Source organism: Anguilla anguilla, chromosome 6 (assembly GCF_013347855.1).
Source record: "Anguilla anguilla isolate fAngAng1 chromosome 6, fAngAng1.pri, whole genome shotgun sequence".
Lineage (NCBI taxonomy): Eukaryota > Metazoa > Chordata > Actinopteri > Anguilliformes > Anguillidae > Anguilla > Anguilla anguilla.
The window spans coordinates 31753778-31767581 of NC_049206.1; the positions used below are offsets into that span (position 1 = coordinate 31753778).

Here is a 13804-nt window from a genome sequence, read left to right on the forward strand (position 1 = left end):
TAAGATCTTCGAATAGTTTTCGAACTTCGAATATTTTTTGACAGCCCTAATATATATATATATATATATATATACTGTCAGGGAAGTTACTGTTTCCCATCTCCACATACCCAGAGGTGAGATCCTTCCCCAATAACACACTCACAGCACTTTCAAAGATCAATAAGACTTTTATTCAATTTGCAAGGAGAAGAAAGAATGAGAGAGCACTCACAAAACTCTCTGAAGTTTCAGATGCATAGGCCGTTCCTTATATCCGCAATCTCAGTAACTTTCCACTAGGCACCGGAGGCATGTTTCTCCTTTTCACATAAACAATTGCCCTCTGCCCTAATTAATCCTTACCCTCCTTAGCAGTGGACACCCAGTCTGACAACCTTGGGCTTCCCAGATTTATTTTGTCTTCTGATAAGATTGACCGTACAATAAATCCTCCAGGGTGCGGTGTCATCCACCAGTCCTCCCAATTTCTGGAGAATGGGACAATCTGTTTTTCACACTTAGGCCTTGATCATTTATCTTTTTGTTTGCTAACTAGTTCTCAGACAGGGTGTCATCTCACTATACAGAACTCAGAACAGACTATGCAAAGGTCTAAACACTTGATTTGCTCTTTATTTGCTATAAAGAGTACATTTTGAATCACTTACATTGGGACATATGGTATAACAATAATCAAGAGAATTAAAGCCGCAAGCGGCGTTTTGAGGGGTCCAAGCATTGGCACAAGTGCGCCCCCTATGGAGCGATTTTTAAATGGTTTTGTCCTCATGATCATATACCTTCACCCAACATACCTACTGCATCGCCATGGATGTCTCCTAGCTGCTAGGCGTAAAGGCCTTTACTATGTGGTAACACTGCCATTTCCTATTCTTAATGTTTGATTTTCAAAGTACTGTTTTAAAAGTCTTTAAACCCCTTTTTGGATGAAGTAGATCCTTACCTCTCAGAAAATGGTGCCGTGCCATCTCAGGCTATCTTATTTTTTTCACATATAATCAACATGCATGTGTCTGTTTCGTCAACCCTGAAAGATAAAATCCCCCTTACACACTAAGGGGGTTACACTAAGGCCTCTATTTTAACGATCTAAGCGCACAGTCTAAAGTGCATGACGCAAGTGCATTTAGGGCGTGTCCAAATCCACTTTTGCTAGTTTAATGGCGGATAATCTGAGCGCAAAGTAAGGCGCATGGTTCAAAGGGTGGTACTTAGTCTCTTAATTAATCATAGGCGTGTTTTGGGTATAACATGAAATAAACCAATCAGAGTGTCATCTCCCTTTCCCTTCAAAAGCCAGGTGCGCTTACACCTTGGCGGATTGCTATTATAATGGCGAGTACTAGAAAAGAATGCTTCTTTGCAGAGGAAACAGATTTGTTCGTGCATGAAGTGAACGCGCGCGAGCAGACCATCTACGGCAACAGCAATATTCCACCAAATATTATATTATGAATATTATGTTAATATATATAATATAATATTAATATTTTACTACCAATATTATTGTGTCCCTAACATAAAGTTATTTTCAAATTGTTTGCAATTAACAGGGTTAACAGTTTTTTGGTGTAGGCTATGGGATTAATTTCTCTTTCATTTTGAGATGGCCTACTTGTTAGGCTACGCTACTGGTGACATAATTACAAGCAATTAGGTTAGATGCTTATTCAGTCACCTATTTAAACAAGAGCTTTGACAGTCATCAAATCTCAGCAATAGCAGATCTGGCTCTGTTAGAAGACCTCTACGCGCCCTTAAGACGAAAATGAAATGAACGAAACAAAAGCATGTTTATAACATCATTAAAATGAAGAAATAAATTAACCCTGCAACCGTGTAATTATTTAAATACTAGTAGCCTAGGACATTACATTTTTACCATTATCCGGCTCGGTCTGTGTCTCCTCCCGCCACCTGTTATGCCCGAAATGGAAGCAGACCCGATAAGCACGGACACTCACATCAGTCTCCGTCAATGCAAGGCTGGAATCCAGCTGGGTGGTGCGCCTACGGGCTGCAACACGCTTTTTGGTGGCGAGTTTGAGGTCTGACCAACGTTACCTAGCAAGCCACCATTTCTTATTTAGTAGGCTAACTAACCTCGTTACAAACTGCGTTATCACTTCATCTCGACGGTAAGTACATTCTTTTTATATTAACTTAAGCAGTGTGTAGGTAACGTTAAACTAGTAGCATGAATGTAATGTTCTCATATATTGTAACATTACATGATTTATTAATCGCCAACGAAATAACAACTTCACTTGTTTATTAATAACGTTAGCTTGATGGCATTGATGTGCACGCCAACGGTGTCATAAAAATTTTTCCCGACCGTGAAAACTGCCTGACTTGTTTACATTCTGGACAGATGTGGCTACAGAGTAAATCCATCGTTGTTTCCGTCCCAGCACTTTTGACACAATATCGGAAAAATCCTAAAATTTCTTCTTACGGTGAAGAGTGCCTGACCGGCAACCATAGAAATATGTTAACACAGCGGCAAAATTAGGCTATATCTAGAAATACCATCTTTGGGGAAAAAACGCTACGGTTGAGGGTCAGGCACTCTTCACGGTAAGAAGAAATTTCAGGATGTTTTCGATAGGCTATTGCTTGTGTCTAAAGTGCTGCGACGGAAACAACGAGCGATTTATTCAGGAGCCACATCTGTACAATGTGTAAACAAGTCAGGCAGTTTTCACGGTTGGGAAAAATGTTATGTCAAAAAAGACACTTGGCTGCCGGCCCGCACTGGGCCCTGTCAAAAGATACTTGCCACTGGGCCTAACAACTTTTCTGGGGGAAACCCTGATAGGCCTATATATATATATATATATATATATATATATATATATATATATATATATATATATATATATATATATATACAACGTTTCCTTGCCGCCACACCATAATAAAACATAAAAATAAAATATATATATATATTAAATTCATAAATTAAAAATTTCTGAGGCGGTCGGAAGACTTGCAGCGCGCGAATGTCAAAGCGTCACTTTTTTTTCTTCAGCCACCGAAAGACAAGGAGAAGGTAGGTAGCGACGCTTAAAATATTACAAAAATACCATAGTGTTAACCAGTGTTTTAATTGGACCAAATAAGTGCCGGTACCTACTCCTCAAAATACATAGGCCTACTGTTTAAAATAAATTAATGTTGGTAATCAAAAGAAGAGTCGGTACTCATACAAGTCCCGACAGCTCCTGCCCATCTGAAGCACTGGCGTTAACTATCATTCGGTGATGACAACTGGCGGATCCTAACTCTGTTCGGGCAAGTGGAATGCCTCATGCAGTTGCCTGATCGGACAAGTAAAAAATAAATATGATAAATATGTAACGTTATCTGAAAATAAACAGTGTTTGTTTGAGCCGAAGCGGAACCTGTTCCAGTTGAGCTACGTAGGCTACGTGCCTACCATTTTTTTAAAAATCTAGAGCTACTGTTATAATGGTACAATACATCTGATTAAAATAGTGACCTGGAGAAGCCCGTCAGATGTCGCGGCCGCAAATTGTTGGCAAATCGCCAAAAAAGCTCTAATTTTTATATATATATATATATATATATATATATATATATATATATATATAATTTTAGGGCACTTAAAATGTTTGAGTGATTCAATTACTTCCATTTCCATACTACAACATGGAAAGTGTTTATTTTTCAGGTTTTGTGAATATAGTGAGCTAGCAAAACTGAGAGTTAGGCTACAGTTGCTACAGCTGACAAAGAGGGCTGCATTCTAATGACGATTATGATTATAACGAGAGGAGCAGTCTCACAAGCTGTGTCAGAAATGAATACAGATAAAACTAGCTAATAAAAAATACATTAATCAAGCATCTAAGTTAGTTAGGGAATTTTTGTATCATGCTTCTCAGTAGAATTAGAATGTAACAGAACAGAATCTTTAAAGCCATTTTTCTCACTTTTTCCTTTTTTTGCATGGACAATGCATGTCAACTCTGTCATTGAGTGTGAAAGAGACAGAGAGAGAGGGCTTTGAATGTGGACCCAGCTCAAATTATATTGTTAAATAAAAAGATACATTCTAAGTACTATTTTGTCATGGTAATTGAGTTAATTTTGCAGAAGTGTCCCTTTTAAAGTGCAATATGTAACTTTTCTTGAGTGTCAATTTTGGTTTTATAGTCCTCTATTCTTGAAGATAGGACTTCTAGATGGACAATGTGCTCTTTTAATTGTTCTCACCCCACCATAACTCAAAATACAGGCCTATTTTGCTTCAATATTTACAAACAATACAAGGGTTAACAAACCTTTTATGGTTTTGAAGTACATCTAAAACTACATTTTAGTTCTTGCAAACTGTTATTCCTTGTATCAAGAGATCATCAGAGCTATAAGATAGATTTAGATATTTTTAAAAAAATCTTTAAGAAGTCTCAAGAGGTTATGTTTTCATAGTCTTAAACTTTTTTGCCTTTGCTACACCCTCCCCCCCCCTTTCGGACACCAACCACCACACCAAGAGCTCAATTCCACAGGAAACACTGTATATATATATATATATCAGGGATGTATAAATGAAATATTCCAACCTCAGCTGGAGTTCGATTGTCTATGGCAATGCTGTTGACTGCAGCAGTGATTTCCTTCCACATTGCATTTTTCTGACTTCCTTCTATGCCACTTTTCAGGCTGCCAAATAGAACTAATTGGTTCAGATTCTATTTCTAGGTCGGAGAAATTTCTCTTCTTGGCCGTATTACCCTTCTCCATGTCGTAAACTCTAGGGGCGAGGCCCCTAAACCGAGAATATATAGGGGCGTGATATTTAAATGACGATTGTTTTAAGCCGCCACGTTTATCAATGCCCGATCATTCTTACGCTGTGATTGGCGAGAAACGAACGTTTCATGAATCACACGTGAACCCTGTCCTAATATGATTTCTGCGCTGGGATCTGCGCTGGTTTCTACATTAGATTGATAAATGAGGGCCAATGTGCCCACCAGCTGACGTCACAAAATTTTACAAACTACAAATACCGCCTCGCGGTTGTATGCCTCAGCCAACCAGTAGCCAGTTTGGATATAAAATGTCATCACTTCATCATTTTATCCTATTAGACATTTGTGTGAAACTTTGTCATTGAATTCTTGAGTTATGGCCAAAAACGTGTTTTGTGAGGTCACAGGTCACCCTCAAGGCATTCCTGAGATATCGCGTTCACGAGAGAATGGGACGTGAGGTAACAGTGACCTTGACCTTTGACTACCAAAATCTAATCAGTTAATCCTTTGGTCCAAGTGGATGTTTGTGCCAAATTTGAAGAAATTCCCTGAAGGCGTTCCTGAGATATCGCATTCACGAGAATTGGGACGGACAGACAGATGCACGGACGGAGAACCCAAAAACATAATGCCTCCGGCCACGGCTGCGCCATCGCGGAGGCATAAAATGTCATTATAATTAAACTAGCCCACGTAATGCTATAACAATGTAGTTTGTTTACTATTCCGGTTTTTAAATCTAACGGCATTTTGTCGGTTTAAAACTGTGTTGCTAATTTTGACGATAGCGCTGCAATCCCCCTCTCGAAGGGAGGGGATGCAATAACGTCCATCTACCCAACTGCTACAGTATGTTTCTCCTTTGTTGTGAAGTTGGGGTATACCCCCCGGGTGAATTGAACTCTTCCACATTGCTTCATTCGGTAGGCATTTGGGGGAGTGTCAGCTACCTGCTGGAGACAACTTGTGCTAAGCTAGCCCCTTAGAAATCTTGACTAGCCTCCTCCTGAGGCGATCGCATCCTCGTCGCCTAGCAAGAATTTCAGGCTTGACGCTTTACAAAACTCACATTGGTGATTTGAGGCCGTGTTTATACAACTAAATATACACATATAAAGCTGAAATTTTGCATTCAGACTGTATATATAATTGTCGGAGAGTCATTTACTTTTTCTTGGCGGTTTAAATCCTCATGGATAAAGGGCAGAAATATGTCTTGTCCCGCGGTGGGGACGCTAATAGATCCCCCCCTCGAGAGGGATGTTAATGGATCCCTTTGCCATACGTTAGCTAGCTAGCTAGTTTAGCTAACATTAGCTACTTTATGAAGTAAAAGAATTAACTAAATAGATATTTTAACCAGCTAACGTAACAGCTAATTTAGCTATTGCTATAGCTAGCTATAACCAAGAATGTGTTTCCAGCATATGAACTGCACTTACAATTTGTTTTATATCTAGCTAACGTTACCTAGCTAGCTAGCTATCATTAGCTAGCTTTCTGTCATTGTTATAGCTAGTATTCTAGCTAGCTAGCTAGTAAGTGTTTGAAATGTACGTGAAACAAAGTGAGTGCTAACTTAAATTATGCTTTTAGCTTTTTTGTAGTTAGCTAGCTACGTAACGTTATAGTAAATGGTGAGGAGTAACGTTAGTAGGGCCGACTGTGTTTCCATCTTGTCACTGTACAGTAATATGAGTCTTTGCTAGACTGTCACAATCTTTGTTAACCCAATGGCTACTGCTATCATTTCCAGTCGATCCATTCTAACATCTGACAATCTCTGTGTTTAGATCCTGCCCATTGGCTACAGCCCCCCCAACCAGTAACCTGCTTGGCACTGGAAGTGAGTATATCACGTGTTTTATTATGTAGACGCTGCTATCATTTCCAGTCAATCCATTTCTAATATCTGCCAATCTCTGTGTGTAGATCTTGCCCGTTGGCTATGAATCCATGATTAAATCAATGCTTGAATCAGAATCAGTGTTTGTGTAAATCAAAGATTGAATCAATGTTTGAATCAGTGTTTGAATAAATTAGTAAATGAATCAGTGAATGTAACGGAATGAATGGAACAAACGAAAGAATCCTCAGTGTACCCCTGAATTAATTGATCAATTGAAAAATGTGTATAAGCAGTGGCGGTGTGTGAGTAAAGAAATTGGGTAAGCCAAGCAGGGGGTGGTACAGCCCCCCTTCTACGGCGATGTTGGAGTTTTGATCATCTATAACTGCAATTTTCTGCAATCTAGAGAGCCCTGAAAAGTAGATGAAGGATAAAGGATAGATAGATAAAGGTAGATAAAGGATATAGGCCAAATGAGAACACGATAAAACTACTAGACACTATGTTGCATTCAAAACCGAGCACACACCCATTGGCATTTGTATTTCCAATGAGCTATTTCTGTATGTTTCTGTTTAGTTTGTTCTGTATGTGTTTAATTTCAACCTATATCCATATCCCTCTGTCCAAAGATGCAATGTCACGAACAGTTAGGAACATAACTAAGCATGACCATTCTGCTTGACCCAGACATCATACATTTTATAGTCTTAGACTGACATCTAGTGGTCAAAAGTGGTCAAAGCCTTTTCATCTGCCACTGACTAAATAATACACTTCTTTCAATGGCGTTTCATTGTGCTGTATAATACGTGTTCTTGTTTGTCTCCCTCTCTCAAGCAGGCTCTGTCTCCACCTCCACCCTCCCTGATGTGTCTATTTGTACATGTTTATTTGTGAAGTATGGCAAATACACCCTCCTACTGGACATTGAAGCAGAAATCTAGGGCAAGGGTTGACCAGCAATTAGAGTCCATCCATTCTGGTTTTGCTTGTGGCAATGAGGCTTATGAAAATGAATTTGTTGAAGCTTGCAATGAATTTCAAATTAATGTTGAGGAGGACTTTATGGGTTGTGAATCATCTTTCGCTGAGCCTGAGGAGTTTGATGATGCTTTAGATTCTGGCAACAATAGCTTAGATAGTGAAGACAAGCAGAATCATTTGGAAAGTAATTTGACAACCTGAGCATTAGAAGAAAACATAACACACAGCGTTATTTACCTTAGATAAACTTTGGATCGTGTGGCCCCCCTTGTGGTCGTGTGCCCCCCCCCAGCGGTTGTGGCCCTAAACAACTGCATAGACCGTTTATGCCACGGGCCGGCCCTGCCTGAAGGAGTTAGACCGATGGAAAACATCTGAATTCCGCCAATTCCTGCTTTATATCGGTCCTGTGCTCCTTAAAGACCTCCTGCATACTGCAGTGTACCAGCACTTTTTACTTCTTTTTGTTGGAATGTTCATACTGTCAAACAAGGCACTGCTTGAGGAGTACACTTAGTATGGGAATGAGGCTCTTGTGTTGTTTGTTCAACACTTTGGGGAGCTGTATGGTGAGATGTACCTCTTGTACATTGTCCACAACCTTGTGCATCTTGCACAAGATGTCAAGGTGCATGGGAACCTGGACTCCTTTAGTGCCTTCAATTTTGAAAATTTTATGCAAAAGCTGAAGAGGCTCGTGAGGAAACCAGGATCTCCCTGCAGTCAGGTTGTGAAGAGGCTTTTGGATAAAGCGTCTAAAAGTGCAGAGAGTAGAAAGTTTAGGTGCAAAGAGAGAGCACACATCAGGGCCTCTGCCACCATTGTTTCATTGTGCACAACAGTACACCCAATATGATACAGAGCTCTTCACCCTTAAACTGGACCAAGCCAACAGCCATGTCTACATACAGACAAAGGTAGCAAAAATCAAGAATATAATTGCTGAGGAGGAGGAGGTATACCTGGTCTACTCAAAATTTTCCCATCAAGAGTCCTTCTTCGAATACCCTATGCCTTCCTCTACATTTGGCATACACTTAGTAGATGGCCTCTTGGACATTACACACCACTGCAATATTGCACTGGTAGAAGGGAAGGTTTTCCTAATACCTCATGGAAGACAATTCATTGCTGTGCCCCTCATACATATTGACTGACCATTTAAGTCCCCACACCTGAACCACCCCACCCCCTGCCCATCCACCATCTCTCAGCCTCTTGCACGTCCACCATCTCTCAGAGTGTGGCTCTGATCTGTTCGACCTCCTAACATCATATAATTTGATTGAGTAAGTACTTGAATACAGCTAAATGGTTAACTGAACATCTACATGTCATAGGTTGTACGGATTTCCTTGAGCTCCAAATTGGCCCGAATCCCATCAATAAAAAGTCACTAGGTTACTGCGTAAATTCCACAGAGACTGAGCCATCATTCATGCTAGTCAACACTATTGACGTTCTACTATGATAATTGAAATCGAACTGTAAAGAGGCATTTGCGTTTTGCACGGCTGTCAATCAGATTGCTTGGTTGGAACTACTTGTTGGACACAACATGACAATAGGAATAAGTGCAGTTGGGGGTATTTTGCTTGTTTTTATATGTTTATTTTGTGTTGCATTTGTAATAATGTCTGTCTACTACTGTCTGTCCCCCTTCTTGCAGCCTCTCCACCCACCAAAGCCTTTTCCCCTGATCTGCCCTGATCTCCTTGCCTGTCTGAACAGTAAGTAGTTACCTGAAAATGTATTTATCAGTCTTCATATTAATTGATTTTGTGATATTTTTCTGTTTGATCATATGTTTTCATTTTGTATGATGTTATGCATCACACAAAAGTACCACCTGTACCAGGAGGTATATTTATGTTTACCTAACTGATTACTGATTGAAATACACTTTTTGTTGTGGTAATTATTTTGTATTAGGCTCAATATGTACCTAATAGTACTCTTTGAGGAGGAAAATAGAACTGACCCGGTGGCAAAGGAGTGGTTTTCGGATGGGCTTGCCTGGTGGCCCCCTTATAAGGACAAGGTCCAAATTCTCAGAAGTGTCCAAAAGAGGATTGTCCCACAACCAACGAAGGGATGGAAGCAGTACGCTGCACGCATGCTCTCCGAATCAGGTCATTTTCAACATAGAGCCTTTAATGCAATTGAGTCTAATAAGTTGCATGAATAACTTCTGATGTTGTTCTGATGTTTAGATGTTGTTCTGATATTGTCACTTGTTACATCATTACATACCCATTAGTTGACGTAATAGTTGATGAATAGTTGACATGCTAATTGGGGCTTACAGATTCAATTGACAAATTTTGAGAGCGGTGGGAAAGGTCATGTGTGACATCAGACCTCAACACCAACAAAGAGTAAGAAGCCCAAACAATCCGAAAACGGAAAAAGTGAGCACATATTTGTTTGTTGACTATGAAATCATTTAACCTGACCTCATTTTAATCTGAGTTTTGTCTACATCAGACCAAATGTGTGATTTTTTCGCATGAGGAAAATGTCTGGCATATACAGCATTCTTTCTATTGCAAAATGTTATGCATGAAAATAAAAATTCTAATAATGGCAGTGGTGTAGGTTTTGTTTGAACATTGCGGGGGGGGACATTAAGCAGGGGGTCTGGGGGTCCTCCCCCAGGAAATTTTGAGCATTAGACACTTCATTTTCTGCATTCTGGTGAATTTTTATGCACCAATTTGTGCCTTTTCTGCATCAATTTATGGTGGAAATGCTTCTTTCATGTTTTTATTGGGGGGGGGGGGGGGGGGGGGGGACAAATGCACGTGTTCTAAATATTGAGGTGGACGTATCCCCTGCATCCCACCTGAAATCTACACCTATGAATAATGGTTAATTTACATATTAGAACAAAAAGGCTTAGGTCACCATCACCCACATCATCCTCATCACTTCCGTTGTCCTCAGAGGAAGATAACCTTCCTCCACCTCTACCTGAAACACAACCTCCACCACCCAAAAAAACCAAAAGAGTTCAGAGAGCCCCTCCAAAAACCCTAAAAGCCCCTCCTCCCTTACCACTGGCCATAAGACGAAAGAGCCAAGAGAATGCCATCAGAGTTGGTAAGCTTGACATACAAGAGATAAAAAGGGTAAGATATGAAGTTGAAAAAAATACTTTGATCTTTGTGTTCTTCAAGTCACACCAAACACTTCCAGGACTCAATTTCCCACTCAACCTCTTCCAGCCCGCTGTCCGAAGGCTCCACATTGTAAGACATTTTACATGTATATTGATACTAGCATATTTTTAGACGTATAGAGAACATCAGAATTTACCTTCAAGTTTTCTCCAGACTTCCTGGTTTCAGCTGTCACTGTTTGAGTGCGGGATCCTTGATCCTTGAAAATTGACTGAAGTTGTATCTATGTTGTATCAATAAAACACATCAATGGTCTCAAAAAGATGTAGTATTACACTGATAAAGACATGCTAGTTTGATCTTTTAAAATATTTTCTTCAATTCATAACAGAGAATTCACAGGCCTGACAAAAAACCTCCAACAGCTGCCATAGTTCAGCTCCAGCCTGGCAACCTGGCAACGTAGACTCTTCTGAACGTAAGAGATATGACATCGTGAAGATATGGCATATATGAAAAATTCACTGACACAGGCATCCATAATTATGTCTTGGTGAAAGAAATGTGTGACCATGAATGAATGATTTTTGATCTCAAGTCACAACAGTTGTGAGTTGGAGGCAAGAATTGGAGGCCAGACCAGCGACAGACTGGCATCAAGGGCAAACCTTTCCAGCACGTAAGTGTCTCTTGCAGATGGTTTATAGATGTAAGTATAACCCTAACCAGTTGAAGTTGATAGTTTGAAACTGTATAAATCTATAGACTTTTTTGAGCATCTATAGCATCTATCAATATACATGTGACCATGAATTTGATCTTTAGAGATGGAGGCCCGGCATCCAACTGCACGGCATGATGAAGGACTGGGCTATCCTGAACGTAAACTATTTAAATGAGTAAAACAAAGAAAAACAACAGCCACATTCATATACTTACAATGGTAAACACCTGTACCTGTATCCCTAGGTCCAAGATCTCGCCTTCCTAACACCCATCAACTCATCCCACCTAACTGCACTGGTACATTTGGCCACATCTGTCTGTTGAAATCAGAAAACTACTGTGTCAGGATTAGTTTACTAATGGAATTTGCACTGTTTTTTCTAACAGCAGTTGAAAGGATCCTCCTGGAGCAGCTGGGGGAACTTCACCTGAAGGTGGACCATTTAACAGCCATTGTACAGTCACACAGTGCAAACAGAGCTCAAGACCAACAATCCCAGAGCAATGATCACAACCAAATACTCCCCATCTCCACATTAGAAGAACTAAATAAATTTGATGAAAGACTTGGTCAGGACAGCGATTTTAAGAAACATGTGGTATGTTCTCTAATACTTTAAGGGGGTATACAAAGGGGTCCATAACAGCTTTAATGTGTTGCAGTATAATTCTTAACAACCTTCATGTGTTCTAGCCCAGCCTTTTTCTCGACTCAGTCGTCGGGGCCCACCAGTCATTACAGTGTTGGAATACATCAAATATATGAAAAGGCCCCGGGGAATGGGTAAATAAATTCTGTTCTAGCTTACCTCAAAACACCTTATTCAACTACAATGGGGAGCTGATTAGTTGTGTCAGTTGTTGGTGCTGGGCTGCAAAACGCCAGACAGGAGGGTTGAACTAATGTGTTCTGAAAGTAACAGACATTGGAAAGACAATAGGATTTGGATTGTCTGTAGTAACACTCTGTATTAACGCTTTAATGCTCTATTTTCATTACAGATCGCAAAGCTGTCCATAACTGGGGGAAACTCTATTAAAAGAACAGTGTGGCGGGTGTGCGGGAAGGTCTTCGCACCTGAACTAGCCACCCAATTAAATTGGTGTGGGAGAGGACAGAAGACTGGCATCAAGTCAAGACCAGTCAAGGAAATTATACTGTGTAAGTTCAACCTTTACTGGCAGCTGACCCAAGTGGGTGTTGCATTGGTATTGGATGAGGTGCACAACCGCCCCCCCTTCCCCCTTTCATCATCTCACTGTAGCTGATGTGTGGTGATTGGTGACATTGGTTGTTGATGAAATAGCTACTCCCCCTCCTTCTCCCCTCTAATAGGGCTTTGAACATCTGGAAAAGCGCTATATAAATTGTTATTATTATAATTATTTATGTCATTATTATTGTTGTTATTATTTAATAATAATAATATTTATATTATCATATTCAGAACAAAACCATGAGAGGCATTGTGCAAGTGCACACTTTGGGGTGTTGAGGTGCAGCCCATCACCACTCTCTTTAAATTGAAATTGACTGATGTTTTTTTCTTAATATTTTCCCTTCTAGTGTCGGTTATTAGAAATGGAGTCCTGCCAAACATTACAGAGGCTGAAGCAGAGAAAGCCATACAAAATTGTCTTAGGCTGAGGCAAGACAGAGTCGGAGGGCAGCGGAGGTGGAGACCAGTGGAAGACGCGGAACTGTAGTCAAAGCTGTAAAGGTAGGCCTATTGATTAAACTAGAGCTCTATTTTCGACTGGTGCTAATGCAGCGCACTTGGAAACTTTCGGTGGCAATTTCGGCATGTAAAAACTGGTAACACGGTTGGTAATGGGGTGAGCAAAGCTCAGTTCATGCCGTGGCGCACAGTATGCTCATGGAACAAGAGATGGGTTTGAGTGCCGTTTAACCTCTTATTAGAAACATAAATAGGTAATATAACGCTAGCCCCTGTTATTGCTGCCGTTTATTTAATTTTATATTTTCCGTGAGACATTCCAGAATTGGACGACATTCTCTGTCCCACCCATGAAATTTCAAATAATCCATGCACAAAATACTAAAACATGCACTTGTTGTGTAAATTATACTTGTCCTGAGAGAAAATGTAAAGATAGTTGTAGAAAAGTTGTGTTTCCAAAATATTATTTAAAATAACAAACAGATCTCGAGCACCCCCTAAAATGGCATTTTTCTCTTGTCCCACCTCTTGATGACGAACTTGAATATCAAATATAACAGTTAAATTAAGTTTGAAATCTACTTTTTTTGGTATGATTTTGTTTATATATGTCTCTTGTAATTGTTAAAACAATTAGTTTAATCATCA

At 39.9% G+C, this 13804-nt stretch overlaps 2 long non-coding RNA genes across 4 annotated transcripts; both read left to right on the forward strand.

Annotated features, from left to right (window-relative positions):
• Nucleotides 1-1968: 1968 nt before the first annotated feature.
• LOC118229855 lies at nt 1969-10190 on the forward strand. 3 transcript variants are annotated; one of them, XR_004765751.1, is made up of 4 exons: nt 1969-2141; nt 6584-6636; nt 9296-9356; nt 9559-10190. It is a non-coding gene; the product is annotated as an uncharacterized LOC118229855 (long non-coding RNA). The 3 variants fall into 3 exon arrangements; XR_004765752.1 differs by lacking the exon at nt 1969-2141 and adding an exon at nt 5380-5459; XR_004765750.1 differs by lacking the exon at nt 1969-2141 and adding an exon at nt 5738-5863.
• A 1787-nt stretch (nt 10191-11977) lies between these two features.
• LOC118229859 lies at nt 11978-13189 on the forward strand. Its single transcript, XR_004765756.1, has 4 exons — nt 11978-12073; nt 12169-12258; nt 12477-12636; nt 13042-13189. It is a non-coding gene; the product is annotated as an uncharacterized LOC118229859 (long non-coding RNA).
• Nucleotides 13190-13804: the final 615 nt, after the last annotated feature.